This window comes from Centroberyx gerrardi, chromosome 5 (assembly GCF_048128805.1).
Source record: "Centroberyx gerrardi isolate f3 chromosome 5, fCenGer3.hap1.cur.20231027, whole genome shotgun sequence".
Taxonomy (NCBI): domain Eukaryota; kingdom Metazoa; phylum Chordata; class Actinopteri; order Beryciformes; family Berycidae; genus Centroberyx; species Centroberyx gerrardi.
This window is the reverse complement of record NC_136001.1, coordinates 11,431,231-11,446,114: the sequence shown is the minus strand read 5'-3', so window position 1 is coordinate 11,446,114 and position 14,884 is coordinate 11,431,231. Positions and strand designations below refer to the sequence as shown.

Genomic DNA, 14,884 nt, shown 5'->3' with positions numbered 1-14,884 from the left:
AGCGTGGAGAAGAGAATGTGTGACTGTGCACTGTAAATACAGGGACAAGAGCAGATGGTGGGAGACAGGGAGCAGAAGCATGTGCAGATTACCAACTGGGCATGCAGGGCACACGCCCTCGAGATCTGAACAACCAAGGGCCTCAAAGACTGGCAGCACCACTTTCACACCAAGATAAATATGCAGTTTCCCATTAATATTCCACTGCAGTATGAACCCATTTATTTGTGATGCTGTGAGCTATGTACGTTTATACTCCCGTCTCTGTTATATCATTTTGAGATGATGCCATGTTCTATTGATATTAGCAATGGTGCTTTGTAGTCACGCTTGCATACAAAGTTTCATACTATAGTAGTTCAGTTATCTATAATATTAATTATACATAGCAATTGCGATTTAAACAGTTTTTCTTGTCATAATTTTTTTTTTTTAGAAATTTGAAATTGTTTAATGAAAAGTTATTTTGTTAAAAAAAAATAGATGTCAGATGTGTGCAGGATTTACTGAGTTTGAGTATGATGAAAGGTTTTCACCAATATTGTACTCATGGAGCAAAGATTACCCACAGCACTAAAACACCTTGTTTAGAAATCCATTTTGGACGCCCCTCTCTCTCTTAAGCAATTAATTGCAGCCTCTGCGATTTGGAAATTGCAGAGGTTCATATTGCGATTTTATTTATTTTTTTAGATTAATTGTTTAGCTCTAGTGGGTAATTGATGGGGCTGATGTGCATTATACAGGGTAGAATGAATCACTGGGCTGGAGGGTTAGAGGTGGGTTGTGTGTGTGTAGAACGAGCTCGCTCTGGAGCCCCTAGGTGGCGTAGTCACAGCCGGCCCGTTGAGTTAGATGGTTAGGAGTTAGGTGACTGGGGCGCTAGAGCCTCAGGTGTCGGAAGTTGGCAGTTACCTGCCACCAGACACCGGCCCTCTGAACTCAGGGACTCCAGGTAAACTTACTGCACAGTGACAGTTTAGCTAACAACAGCACTGGGTGATCAGTTTAACCACTAGGATTGACTAATCTTATAATCTAAAGCACACACACACACACACACACACACACACACTTTCCCAGTGCATAGGGTAAATGGCAAAATTACATATTTATATGTTTATAATGCATGCAGAATAGGCTGGACACACACACATACACACAGTAGCAAGTTATTTACTATTCTCTCTTTTATTATGGATAATGTATGCCTATAAAACATGCATACATCAATTAATTCCATCTTGGTAAGGCAACAAATTTTAAAAATGTCATCAAATGTCAGTGTCATTATAAACTAAGGTTATTGGCTGTAATTATCATGGGTAATTGGCAGCATTTTTCTATTTTGCCTAGAGCAGCATACTGGCCGGGCCAGCAATGGGCTTGGCCCATCCATGAGTTGAAGTAAGGATAGAGATGATAGATGGATAAAGATTTAAAGAGACTGAGGAAAAGGAACAGAGTGAGGGAGGCTTATGTAATGATTACATTTCTACCTTTCTGCCAGGGTGAAGATTTGCGTCTTTGTGTGTGTGTGTATGTGTGTGTGTGTGTGTGTGTGTGTGTGTACCTGCCTTTTTGTCTGTCTGTCTGATTTGCAATAAAGCATTGGAACGTGTTCTTTTGTTTACAGGGATTTCATCCTTTTATTTGCAAGGCTATTGGTTAGCTTACCAGCGACTGAACAATTTTCTATTTTGCTCACAACATCATTACTTCAAATGTACTATCGGCATATAAAGCTGGGTCATAATAGATGTGGAAAGGACAATGGGAGGGCATGGTGGAACGGGGGAAATTGAAGGTGCAAAGGATGATTCTGCAGGATCATCAGAGGGGAATACACGCCCCGCACTCCTGCTGAATTTAATTAAGAGCGGATTCAGTTTTCTGCTCAGAGCTGCAAACGGGTCTGTAGCGCATGCTAATGGAGCCGGAGGGCTGGGCAGTGCACTAGCTGCTGTAGCGATCCACAGCCCAGCTCTCTAATTATACTCACAGAGTCATTATGCCAATTGTGTATTCCATCAGCCTCTACCTGCACTTTGATTAAAAAGCCCCGTATCATCAAGATACATACTATTTAATAATTCATTTGTATTGGGAGCTGGGGGTGAATTCTTCAGGAGTTAGTTCAAATCCAGTAGGTTGTGTCCCAGGGAGAAACGAGCTTACAATATATTATATGAATCTTATATTATGTTTGTGAAGCGTTCCTTCTTTACTTATGACAAAAAAATATAAATTGGAAGAAGCATCAGATTTTCTGTTGCTGTTGCCATGAACCACTCTGGAGAGGGTTTATGACTTAATTAGGAAATGTCTCAGTCCTTATCCGCGGGGAAGTTTGTGTGTGGGTCTCTCCATCTCCATTACCCAGTTTGTCACACTGCCAGTGTGTTAAGAATACCAGCATGTCACCCAGATTTACGACAGTGGCTTCAAACCAGAGTGTCTCTGTCATTAAAAATTGACTTTACTGGATCTCCTGCCATGTGCCACTACTGCCTCGAATCCATCACATCATCATCCTCAACCAGCCAGGTGTGTGTGTGTTGTGTGTGTGTGTTGTGTGTCAGGTCGCTTGTGCATGCGTGCGTTTGTTTGTGTGTGAGAAGAGAGCGCCCACATTGTTCTGTCACTCTTGCCCTGCACCAGTGTTCTCATCATCTCACCCTGGTGCACATTCACTTGTTTGTTGATGTGACTTAAGAAGCCCTGCACCATGCGGGCAAAGGAGTGGCACTTCAACATGAAAGGTGAGAACATACAGTTTACTGTGCTGTAACGCTCGCAGCACAGTGTTCCCAATTAAACACTCATTAACTTGATTGCTCTCGATAATGGTGGTGCTTATCCTCGTCAGTCTAATGCTTCCTGCTGTGCTGCAATAAGGAGGCCAGAATAAATGCCATGGCATTTCAGCATGAGTTGTTATTGTGGATGTGGAAAAGTGATTTGTCCCTAACAACTCCATTCTCCACTCAATTTTATAGTGTGTGCAGTATGACATGAATATACAATTACAATATGGGAGGGGAGGGGGGGTGCATGGTATTACTGTTATATTACTGTCTAGGGGTGCAGCAATAAAAGTAGAACACCATGATCAGCATTCCCATTCTCTTCTAACTATAAAATAAATTGACTTCTTAATTAACGTATTACTCATTTGATTGGGGACATCCCTTAAGGACCCCTCTTCTCTTTGAGACAGTGTGTTATGTATGTGTGTGCTCAGCTGGAAGTCGGCCTGTTGCCCTGCGGCCATCCCCTCTGAGCGGTGCCAGGTCCTGCGCCTGGGCAAGCCTCTGACTGACATGAGGAGCCAGGTGGTAATGAAGTGCTCCTCAGCGCTGAACGATGAGGAAGAGTGAGCCGAAGAGACTGCCGTTAATGGCCGCTCTCCATCCTAATATAGGAGCCAGGGTCGTGAGGGGAAAGCAGATAGGATGAATAGAGTAGTCCAGTGTCGCTCAATGGGCAGATCAAGGCTCTCACAGTGCCTTGGTCAGGGGTTTGACAGTGGAACAAACAAGAAAAATGTGTACACTTGCCATGTTGTTAGACACTTTGGATAAAGGCATCTGCCAAATGAGGCCCAGATTTACTAAAACCTTTAGCAGGTACAAAAACATTTGTGATGTTCAAAGTCAGCACAAAGACTTGTGATAGATGGCAGGACAATTTGCTTATGAGTTATGTCATTGGTTTTGCACTAGCTACTTTTTTCACCCACAAAAAATGTGTATTTTTGTGTTTAATGTGAAGCACATTGAATTTGCCTTGTGTATGAAATGTACTATATAAATAAAGTTTGTCTTGCCTTGCCATGAAAGGCTTTAGTAAATGTACAAATATACAAAACATTAGGCATGCCTTCCTAGTATTAGGTTTCACCCCTTTTTGCCCTCAGAACAGCCTCAGTTTGTCGGGGTGTGAACTCATCAAGGTGTTGAAAGCGTTCCACAGGGATGCTGGCTCATGCTGACTCCAGTGCTTCCCACAGTTACGTTAAGCTGGCTGGTGGTGAATATCTACTCCTGAATAGCTCGCTCCATCTCATCCCACAGTTGTTCAATTGGATTGAGATCTGGTGAGTGGGCAGGCCACTGCATTAGGCTGAATTCATTGTCATGTTCATGGAACCATTCCTGGACAATCTTAGCCTTCTGGCACGAGGCATTATCCTGCTGGAAAAATCCATTTGCAGATGGATAGCTGTTGTCATGAAGGGATGCACCTGACTGGCAATGATGTTCAGTTATCCTGTGGCATTCAAACATTGCTGTACTTTTACCAAGGGGCCCAATGTGTGCCATGAAAACACACCCCACCCCATCACACCATCACACCACCACCACCAGCCTGCAGTGTTGACACACAGTATGATAGATTTATGGACTCCATACCCTTTGGTCCTCTCATCAGCATGTTTTTGTTCCTTAGCCCACGGCAACTGCTGTTTCTTTGAGCTCTGTAAGGTCATCGACTGCCTCACCCCATACATGTCAAGGCGCGACGAGTTGTGCGTTCTTTTATCGGTCTTTCACCAATGTTGTACTCGACTTTCAGTTGACTAACTGTAAACTGTCTGTTGCTCTGCACAGTTCGTGTCAGCCTCCTTTGACCTCTTTCATCAATGAGCCGTTTTTGGCCCCTGGCCTGCCATTGGCTGGATGTCCTTTGGGTGGTGAACCATTCCAGATACACACTGTTGAGCTTGAAAAACCCAGCAGCAGTTCTTGACACTCAAAATCCTTTATTTTGCCCATTCTCCTTACAAACACAATGCATGTGTCAATTGGCTCAAGCCTTAAATTCCTTTATCCTGTCCCATCCCCTTCATCTACACTGATTGAAGTGGATTTAACAGGTGAAATCAGTTAGGTATCATAGCTTTCACCTGGATTCACCTGGTCAGTCTGAAAATTCTATTAATATCTCTGTTTTTTTCAGTGCACCTTGGTAAATCAACTCATATGCAAATAACCTGATAAAAGGCCAATTTTGGTTGATCCATGGAAGATAAATGCCATTTTGACCACTTTATACTGTACACAACAATAGTCCCTAGAATACACATCTTATCAGCCTAAATCACAAAGTGGGGCTGCAATAGAGAAGAGTATCCCATCCCCCCTCATTGAGAACCCATAGATTTTGCCCTATTTGAATTTTTTTGCCCAGGTGAAATTCTGGTATCAGGTATGGTCACTTGTCCACCCACAGAAAGTGACGAATCGAAACTTCGTCTCCTACCTAAACAGTTTGAGTGCTCCGCTGAGAGAAAGCTGGACCGATCTTTTCCCTCTCTCATCCCTTCAGATTTTTCAGTTACCTCTCACTGCCAGTTGGTGCCGCCAATGTGCGAAGTTGACTAGTACAGTTTTAATATTTAAACTTATTCATTATTTCAGGATATCTCCACATTAAAAGGATGACTAAGGTCAGTTACTCGGGCCACAACCTCTATTCTGAAAGAAGTTTTTTCTAATAACAGATGCTCAATCCGGTAAAATATGCAATTGTTTTATGATTGTGGAAAACCTCTGGTCTGGGGTTGCATAGTAAAATTCATGTGGTTAATGTAAATTATCTCCAGAGGCAGACAGTGAGTACAGAGAAAATCCTTCCAGAACCTAAGGGGATGGACTTTATTGGTATCATTTAAAGTGGGGGACAGCAGCACTCACTGAACCCGGGTTGTGTCTCTGTTAATGGGAGTGCTTATAGATTGCAGAGCGCTCACAGAGCCAGACGAGTGGAGTTTTATGGTGATTAAATGGCATTGGGACTGTTAGGTTATGGACTGGCAGTGTGCTATTTTGGTTGCAGCGAGAACAGGCGAGAAAGAGAGACCCCCGTTGTGACCCAGACAGACAGGTGCGTCTGGTCCACAGTGGGTTCACAGAGGAAAACATCATGACCCGATGCAGCTGCAATGTGGTCTGCTAGTGCAAGTTGTGCAGATGACACAGTCGGAGCGCAGTGCGGTGAGGATGAAGGTCATTTTAGCAGATGGGGTTCCCCTGCTACTCAACACACCTGTTCCATTAAATACATGCTAGACTGCAGCTGCCATGGGAGAGTCTATTGGACACACACACACACACACACACACACACACACACACTCACACACACACTTTTTTCCATTTGCAGTTATTACTGTTTTTCCACCTTCTCTCCACTCCTTGCTTTGATCCAGATCTCGTACAGGTATATTCTGTAATTCATTCCTACAGTATATATATATATATATATATATATATATATATATATATATATATATATATATATATATATATATGACAGTATATATATATATATATATATATATATATATATATATATATATATATACTGTATTATGATAGAAAATCCTCCACATTATTACTCACTGGCTGAAAATCAATTACATCCACCCCCAACAAAGGAGTATGGTTTCTTATTTTATCATCACAATGTGAAAAAAGAATTTAGTCAGCGACTATCTAAGTCCTCCTACCAGTGGGGAGATGATAGTCCCAGAAGTGGGCTGGAGAGAGACATGGCGAACTATCCATCTGAAGCAGCCTATAATATACCCTACTGTAAGACTCGATGCTGAACCATCCCGATCCCTCCTCACACTGAATGGCATAATGATTTGTTGAGCGGTGAACACCATGCAATCACGCCAACAGATTGACATGAAACAGTGTGCCGAAAAAGGACGAAAAGTTTCAGGGGGCTTTTGCAGGAGTTCAAAGCAAATCGAAGAAACCTTTTCCAATCCACTGGATATGCCTTGGGTTACTTTGCTTCAATGGACGAGCTGAAGGGATTTTTTTTTTCTGCAATGCATGCAAGCTGCTTTATACTCAATTCATTGTCCTTAAGCATTTCAATGGCAGAAAGCGTCGTAATCTAGAACTGATTTGCAGTGATTGACACACATGCATACACATCTGATTATACACACACACACACACACACACACACGACATGCCTGCATGTCCGTATTCATCCCATATGCACTTCATTAGCCTCCCCTTTTAGTATACATGTATTTAGCTAATTAATTGATAAGCTCAGACCTATTGAGGGGGTAATGTTCCTTGCAGTAGTTGCCATTTACAACTATCAGGAGGTCGACTCCATCTAATCAAGCTCCATTACAGCCTGAGCTCAGGAGACGAGGGGAGAAGATGATGTCAGCGCTTCAAATAACCACTGTACTTCACTGAAGAGGAGGGTGACACAGAACAAACAAGAATAGCAATGGAGGAAATGGTGGGGTTTCCTGCGTCACCCATTCAAGTACAGTATGAGTTATGCCTCACTCGGGCGTGTGTGGTTCGCTTTGACGCACTGTGAAGATTGTTCATGAATGGAACAATAAACCAGAATTTCTCATATTTTTATGGCGAGGTACACAATGAATGTCTGTGCGTCAACTTCATATTTCTAAACGCATTTCAGAGACAGAGGTCGTCACTGGGGATGAGATGCGGTGCATTCTTTTTTTTGGGAAATGTAAAAGTAGCAGGGGAAAATATAATGTCTGGTGCTGATGTCACATCAGAGAGCGACGAGTGACAGGTAGAGCGTGGTTTATAGAACGGCGAGGATGTCGTCAGCAGTGGAAAGTGCCTTCAATTTTTATGTCCCACAAAGTCATGAACACACTTCATTGCACCTATGCAAACGGAACAACTTTGAGTATCAAGCTGGGTTTATGCTCCACTATAACCGTATCCAGGTGATTCAAATCGCTCATGGAACTACAATTCTTTATATCCATATTTTCAAATTTTCTGCTTCATTCTCTGTTTAGCTGAGGTAGCAGCATATGGCCAGCCAGGTTGTTTATTGTTCTGATTGTTTTTTTTTTGTTTTTTTTGGGGGGGGTGGGGGGTGTTGTGCGCCCTACAGTCAGCAGCCACCATGTCTACCTTGAGCAGCTGCTGACAGCCCTGTATGTCCACTTAATGACTCTAATCACCCAATTAGTCACCTGGGCAGACAGAAACACCACAGAGCCAGGTTGGGTTCAATCCACTTGCTAGTCAATCAATTCAGGATGAAGAATTTCTTCAGGATTTAAATTTTGAAAACCTGTTGCTACAGAGAAGTAATCTTACCTATCCAACTGAGAAATAATTGAAAATGGATGCTATATCATAAGGAAATAAATAGCTGGTAATGTTGATTGTTCCTTGGCTTTCCCTGGAGCAAATATTAAAGGTGGATTTCAGTGTACAACTGAGTTTGTTTTGTTTCATTGCGAAATCAAGCCCTCCGTGTCTAAAAATACAGGTACTCCCGATCTTTAGTTGTGTGTGTGTGTGTGTGTGTGTGTGTGTGTGTGTGTGTGTGTGTGTGTGTGTGTGTGTGTGTGTGTGTGTGTGTTCTCATTTCGAGAGGGAAAAACAAAGGCTACAGCTCTGTGCTTGAAAAATGCAATTTAACTCGCTTTTAACATCTCACCCATTGCCGTCATAAATGAAGTAGAGGTTACATTTTTTTTGTTGTCCTCTGGTAGACCCTTTTTTAAATTTAATGTGAATTAGAATTTTATTTAGTGAATCCACATAAATAATTTAAAACGTGTGATGAAAAATGATCGTCAAGTCAAGTGCGATCTGAAAAGGAAATCGTGATTAGTATTGTGCTGTGGTGTATTAGCCTGGGTGTAGTGGGGCCGGGTTACAGCCTGCCCTCCTTATGCTACCTGTCTCTCTGACTGTCCTGTGGCTTCGCACTCAGTCTGGGTCCAGGTCCAATGTTGCCAAAATCAATAGAGAGGGCCACCCAAACACAAGGTAATTATGAGAGCCTGTGGGGTTCTGGGAATGCTGACAGCGCTGTTGTTGGCCTTCTGTTGAAGAAGTGTTTCCTTTCCTACTGTTCCAGATTCTCAGAGTAAAAGGGGAACGAGGGCCACAGCCAAGTCCCACAGCCCCAAGCCTGATCAGAGCTACTTAGACATATTTATTCCCTTTTTCAGTGTCACCTTACACCTCCTTCTCTCTTACTTTTCCTCCCTTTCTTAAACCTCTCTCTCTCTCTCTTACTAAGGCACCGATTGTTTTGGAGTGTCTAACACTATTAGCTCCCCTGCATGAGTCTCTCATGACACTCGAATGCACAGAGTTACACCTACAGTTTGTTTTCTTTGGGCCCCACCATAGTGGAAAAGTTTACTTTGTTGCATTTTTGTATTTGGTTTGTTTACACTGCCCCATTACAATCAAACCAGAACTTGTAAACAGAAGTCACATGGACTTACAAGAAGCTTGTTTATTGGAGAGGGTTTTGGTAACCTGTCATCCCGCCAGGTTAGAGATTTTTGCGACGGGGGAGCGGGGCAAGTCAAAACAAATTTGATTCCAGTCCCTCTAGGCTAACTGTTAGCTAACCATAATTTATTACCTTCTCTGGTGTTTATACCATTTAAAGGAATAGTCCACCCAAAAATGAAATTTTTGTCATTATCTACTCACCCTCACGTCAGTCGAAACACCGATGAAGTTGTTTATCCACATTCTCAAAAGACCTACATTTACACCAGTATTTAGCGCAAGTCTTCACTAAAACCGTTGTTTTTGAATGCGTTCACACTCTGATGTGACCATGCAATCTTTCCCCATTTCTGTGTTTACACTCCTATGCAGAGGTAAATGCATACTCTCGACCAGCATCGCTTCCCTTGCCTAGGCCGATGTCCCCAATATGCGTTTTTGATCCAGTTTTTAGACGTGCGCGTGTTGGACACAGAGCCGTTTTATTCAGTGTTTCTGTGTCCACCGTACGTGGACACGGTGCGGGAACCAGACGGGAACCATTCTTTTTCCCCTTCTGGTCTATTTTTTCCGGACCCGCCCGCATCTGTGAAGCGTAGAAATATACTATTTATCCAGCTCCTCGAGCGGTAGCATGAGCAAATCCCATTCTGTGCAGCAAAGGCTCTCTTCTTATGCTGGCATTGCCTGACATATCCCACAATTACACCACCAGATTCCCAACGCTCTCTCCCGCTTCTGGCTGAGGGTCAGGTTGAGCTTCTGTTGCTGCTGCTTCGTCCATCTGTCTGAGTTCATTGTCCGTATATGTTCAGGTTCAAATAAATAAGGTTGGGCAAAGAATTGTCCTCTATCGATCAGACATTTTTCCTTATTTGTTTGAAAGTCAGGTAGCGGTTAGCGTTTTAAGTCACTTGGAGCAGAGTGGATCTCTGTGTAGGAGTGTAAACACAGAAACGGATGTCCATCAGAGCGTGAACACGCACATGTGGGTGCATGCAAGTAGTGAAGACTTGAGCTAAATAATGGTTCACAGTGATGACTTGCGCTAAATACTCGTGTAGCTATTGGTCTTTTGGACTCAAAATTGCTAGTGCAGTTGCTTGGCTGCAGAACATTTGATTATGCAGCGTACGCAGTTTGAATTCATTTTATGGTAATTTTTTGCCCTTTTTGGAACTCTAAAGAACCAGGACCCAGCCACTTCAGTTGTTTTGGAGAAGGCTGACAATGAGCTACACTCACTGACTTGCTGTGTGCAAACTTCACCCTTCTTTCGACTGACATGTCATGTCAGCCATATCAGTCATCTTGCACTGCATTCATGTTGTCCTTGTACCGTGGGTGTCAGTATGTACTGCGAAACTAAGTTGTCAACATGTCTCTGAACCAAAGTCACCAAGACAAATTCCTTGGCGATTAAAATGATCCTGATTCTGATTCTTTGAGTGTCATCTGCAGTAAGAAGATGTGTAAATGTAAAATTTAGTCAGGCTGCCTCGGGAGAGGACTGCGCAGAGATTGGGGAGCCGGCAGTCACAGAGAGAGCGAGGGACTGAGAAACTAATGAAATGAGAAATGAAAAAAATCAGTCTCGGCATGACCCACATACAATTGCTCTTGTAATTGCACACCATCTGATTAGCATGAGAATTCTATAGTGGATTCTCACAAACTCGAAAAAAAAAAATACTGCAGATTTATTGAGTCCACCTCCACCCATGACCTGGTTTGACTCCCATTTTGTTCTGCCTCTGTGTTAGCAAAGATCCCCTTTCATCTCCAGCTCCACCCCACTGTCAGCTCAGAAGCCCTAAACGGGCAGAAAGGTGTTGATTGCACTCACCCTGCATGCTTCATGCTCTATCTCCGCCTGTTTGAGCATGGCCTCTGTCTCACTCAGGTGGTTCCAGCCCTCCCTGGGGTAACTCTATCTTCCTTGGGTGAGCAGGGAAACCATGTAGGATATCCAGTGTAACCCAGAACCTCCTGAACAGTAAAGGAAAAAAGAAAACAGGATTTGTGGGTTCCTTTCATTGTGGCAAGTATGACTGTGTGTGAAGGTATGCGTGTGTGTGTGTGTGTGTGTAAGAGGCAGTGTATTCAAAACAAAGAGCTTAAGCTAGCTCTGAGCTACCTGAAACATTATACTTACACGAGGGTGTGGATGAGCCAACAGGCCGCCAAAAGGCTTGGCTCACATCCACCAATGGGCTTTTTTTGGGGCCTGCGGTCTAGCCTATCGATTGGCACTGCTACCACCAGCTTGGTAGTCCTGGTACAGTCAGGACTACCACTGTAACACCAGCAAGTAGCTAAATCTGCAGCCAGAGGTAATGCTTCAGGGCAGGGGGACAGGAGGAGGAAGGATGGGCTTGAGATCCAGGAGCTTCTCTGTCACCCTTCTCCGGAAGGTGGAGCACATCTGGTAAGGTGATGACATGGGTCAAATCATGTTTGCAAATAGTTCTTAGCATTTGTTTTTACCTGCTTGGATTATCAGATGTGTGAAATTGCCACACATGACAATGCAATTGTCATGCAATTGTGCAATTGAGTGCTAGAAGTTAGTAACAGCAAATAATTTGAAAGTCAATTCAGGACATTTTTGCAACTTACGTGACTCTTTTCTGAACTGTTTTGAATCTGAATACATAAACTCCTTTTCTGGACTTAAGAGTAGGCCCACCTATGAGCCATTCCCATTGATATTTTAATGTCTTTTTACCTTTATTTAACCAGGGGCTAGTTGCATAAAGATAGACCTAGTCTTAGACTTAAATGTGACCTTAAGTCAGACTTGCTATAGACACTTATATTTACCTGTTCCTAATTTCTTGATTGTTGTAGATCTCTAACAGGTTGTTTCTGTCTCTAAAGACTCTCTCTTCTTCTTTGCCATCTTGTATGAAACAGTAACCTGAGAATCTAAGACCAGTCTAAGGCTTAGACTAGTCTTAAACTAGCTTTATGCAACTGGCCACAGGAAAAGCCTTGTTGAGATTAAAAATCTCTTTTTCAAGTGTGTCCTGGCCAAGACAGGCAGCAGTACAGTTAGCATGTTACAGACAGACAACATGTAACAAATTACAGACAATAAAAGGTACAAATCACAAGAGTGAATATAAGGATCACACTCTGAAGCAACAATAACCGTAGCTAAAAATAGGCAAGTCAACATCGAGTCCAGGAGCACACAGGGGCAAATAGATTAGCTAATGAAAACATCGACAGCCTGAATGTGTCTGCCTCCAATTCAACATAGCTTTAAAAGCACCCAGTGAAACCAGCTCCCAGAGATTTAAATCATGTAATATATAGATAGATATGCTAACTTTATTTTGGATGGTAGAAGTATCTGATTTGTAACTCTATGAAGGTTAAATAATTATTTGCAGAGACCATTTGACCCAGGTTTGGTGATGAGAACAGAAAGTTGGCTTTGCCACTGAGGTGAACAGGCGCACTGCAGCATTAATCTGCTTCAGAATGGACTGAGATCCAGTGAATGCCTTCTGTGGAAGACTGTAATTTGTTGTGACTGTGCATGTAGTGACTAGTGATGTCTTTTACTGCGTTATGCTTATGGGTTGAGCCTCCCCCCCCCCAAACAGGAAAATGTGACGACTCCATAATACATAGGACAACATTGACCTGTGCTTATTCCTCTGTGGGCTGAGCGAGTGATTTTCTCCATCATACCTGAGTGTGCTACAGAATCTGCAGCATTTGAAAGCTTTTCAGCTAACTGCCTGCCACTAATGTGTCAAATGGAGTATAGGATGAATGGGCTAATTTGTGCAGAAGGGGTTTTATGATGTTAGAACAGGCTGTCAGACAGAGGCAGATAATAGGACAGAATGATTTGATGTCGCCTTTTGAGATGTCTCTTTTTTGAAAACTTGGCCTTCGATCCTGTCCTCCATCCAGACATGTCCTATTGTATGAACAGCATTTCCTATTAGCAAGCACACTCAGTGAGGCGAATGCTAAGCAAAGCAACGCCCAACAGCTTGGATGGGCAGCTCTCTGTTATAGACAGATTAAGAGAAAAGCGAGGAGGGAGATAGAAAGAGAACAAAAGAGAGCGATTGGGAGCGAGAGCAAGAGAGGGAGTGAGTGTTTGTGCTTACCTCAGAGTAAAAAACACTCAGGAAAATGCATGCATGTATTTGAGGAGGGGAAAGAGAGGGAGAGAAGAAAAGAGGGAGGGCGGGAGAGAGAGAGGGAGGAAGGAGGGAGGGCTCCTCTCAGCATCATCTGACAGGAGAGAGGCTGAGCTCCGACAGCAGGTGTTGGAGGATAGAGAGACTGAGTCAGACATACGGAGGGAGCGATACATAGAGGAGCACCAAGTTGTTGAGGAGGAAAACATTTAGCGGCAAGTGAGGCGGCGCTACGGAGACAGGTAAGAAAGGCTAGGGATGAAGGAGTGCGTTGGGCTGGTTAGAAGAAACTGTGAAACTGAGATGTGTAGATTGAGAAAGAGGCAGCCAAAGTGAATACGAGAGTGAAAGATAAAAGAGGGAGAGAGACGGACAGAGGGTTCAAGCAGATAAAGAAGAGTCTTCCTCGTGAAGTTGATCTGCGCTGATCTCTTCATCCTATGCCATACTGGACCCTGACCCCTCTCTCTCTCTCTCTCTCTCTCTCTCTCTGTCTCTCTCTCTCTCTCTCTCTCTCTATCTCTCTCTCTCTCTCTCTCTCTCATACAAACAGGAACCGGCTGACTGGCATCTAGAGTAAATGACTCTGCTTTCATTGTGCATTAGCTGCTGCACTTGATTAGATTAGTTGCTCTCTACTAAGTGGACTTGCAAAGCTTAGGGGTTTATGTGTGCTTGTCTCTCTCAGTGTGTGTCTGTCTTTGCGTGTGTGTGTGTGTGTGTGTGTAAGAGAGCTTGTGTTTGCCTATGTGGTGTTGGTAGCAGGAACAGTGCAGCCAAGCAAGATATCACTCTTAAAGCAAGAATCTGGATATTATTTTCATTCAATATTTATGAACCTTAGGGACTTCTTCCCAAAGCAAGAAACCAGAGCACCGAGGCTTTAATCTGTATGTCATTGAGAGGCAAAACCTGGAGCTGCTCGACTGGCAATGAATTGGAAAATGACTTTCTGGTCTCATAGAATGCTTTGAGCTTTCTACATCCAATTGAGCTTCATTACATTGTTGTGCTAACAATTATGCAGCAGAAAATGTGCCGGTATCTCTGCAAAATCACCCTTTGTACTTTGACTGTATCTGCAAAGCCAGTGTCCAATTCACTGTCAGTGGAGCAACTGTTGGCTTTCTTGTTTCCAGCTTTGGAGCAGCCTGATGATATTGATATCCTTATTCTTCTCATTATCAAAACACAGTTACAAATCGCTTTACAAACAATAAAATCAATGTGAGCAAAGCAAGAAAAATAAAAGTAGAACATAAAAATCGAGGGCAAGTCATTTCTGCAGATCATTCTAGGAGCCCTGATGGCAAAGGACCAATCAGCACTTGTTTTCAATCCAGACATGGCCGAGGACCTCCGGCTGCGATCGACGAGACATGTTCATGTTGACAGAGCCAGACCAGTCCATCCAAAATCTAAAGAA

At 43.1% G+C, this 14,884-nt stretch overlaps 1 protein-coding gene across 2 annotated transcripts in view; it reads left to right on the top strand.

The window, feature by feature from the left end:
* rap1gapb (RAP1 GTPase activating protein b) overlaps positions 1 to 14,884 on the top strand; it is a 62,204-nt gene that overhangs the window by 11,335 nt on the left and 35,985 nt on the right. The gene's annotated exons all lie outside the window — the stretch shown is intronic.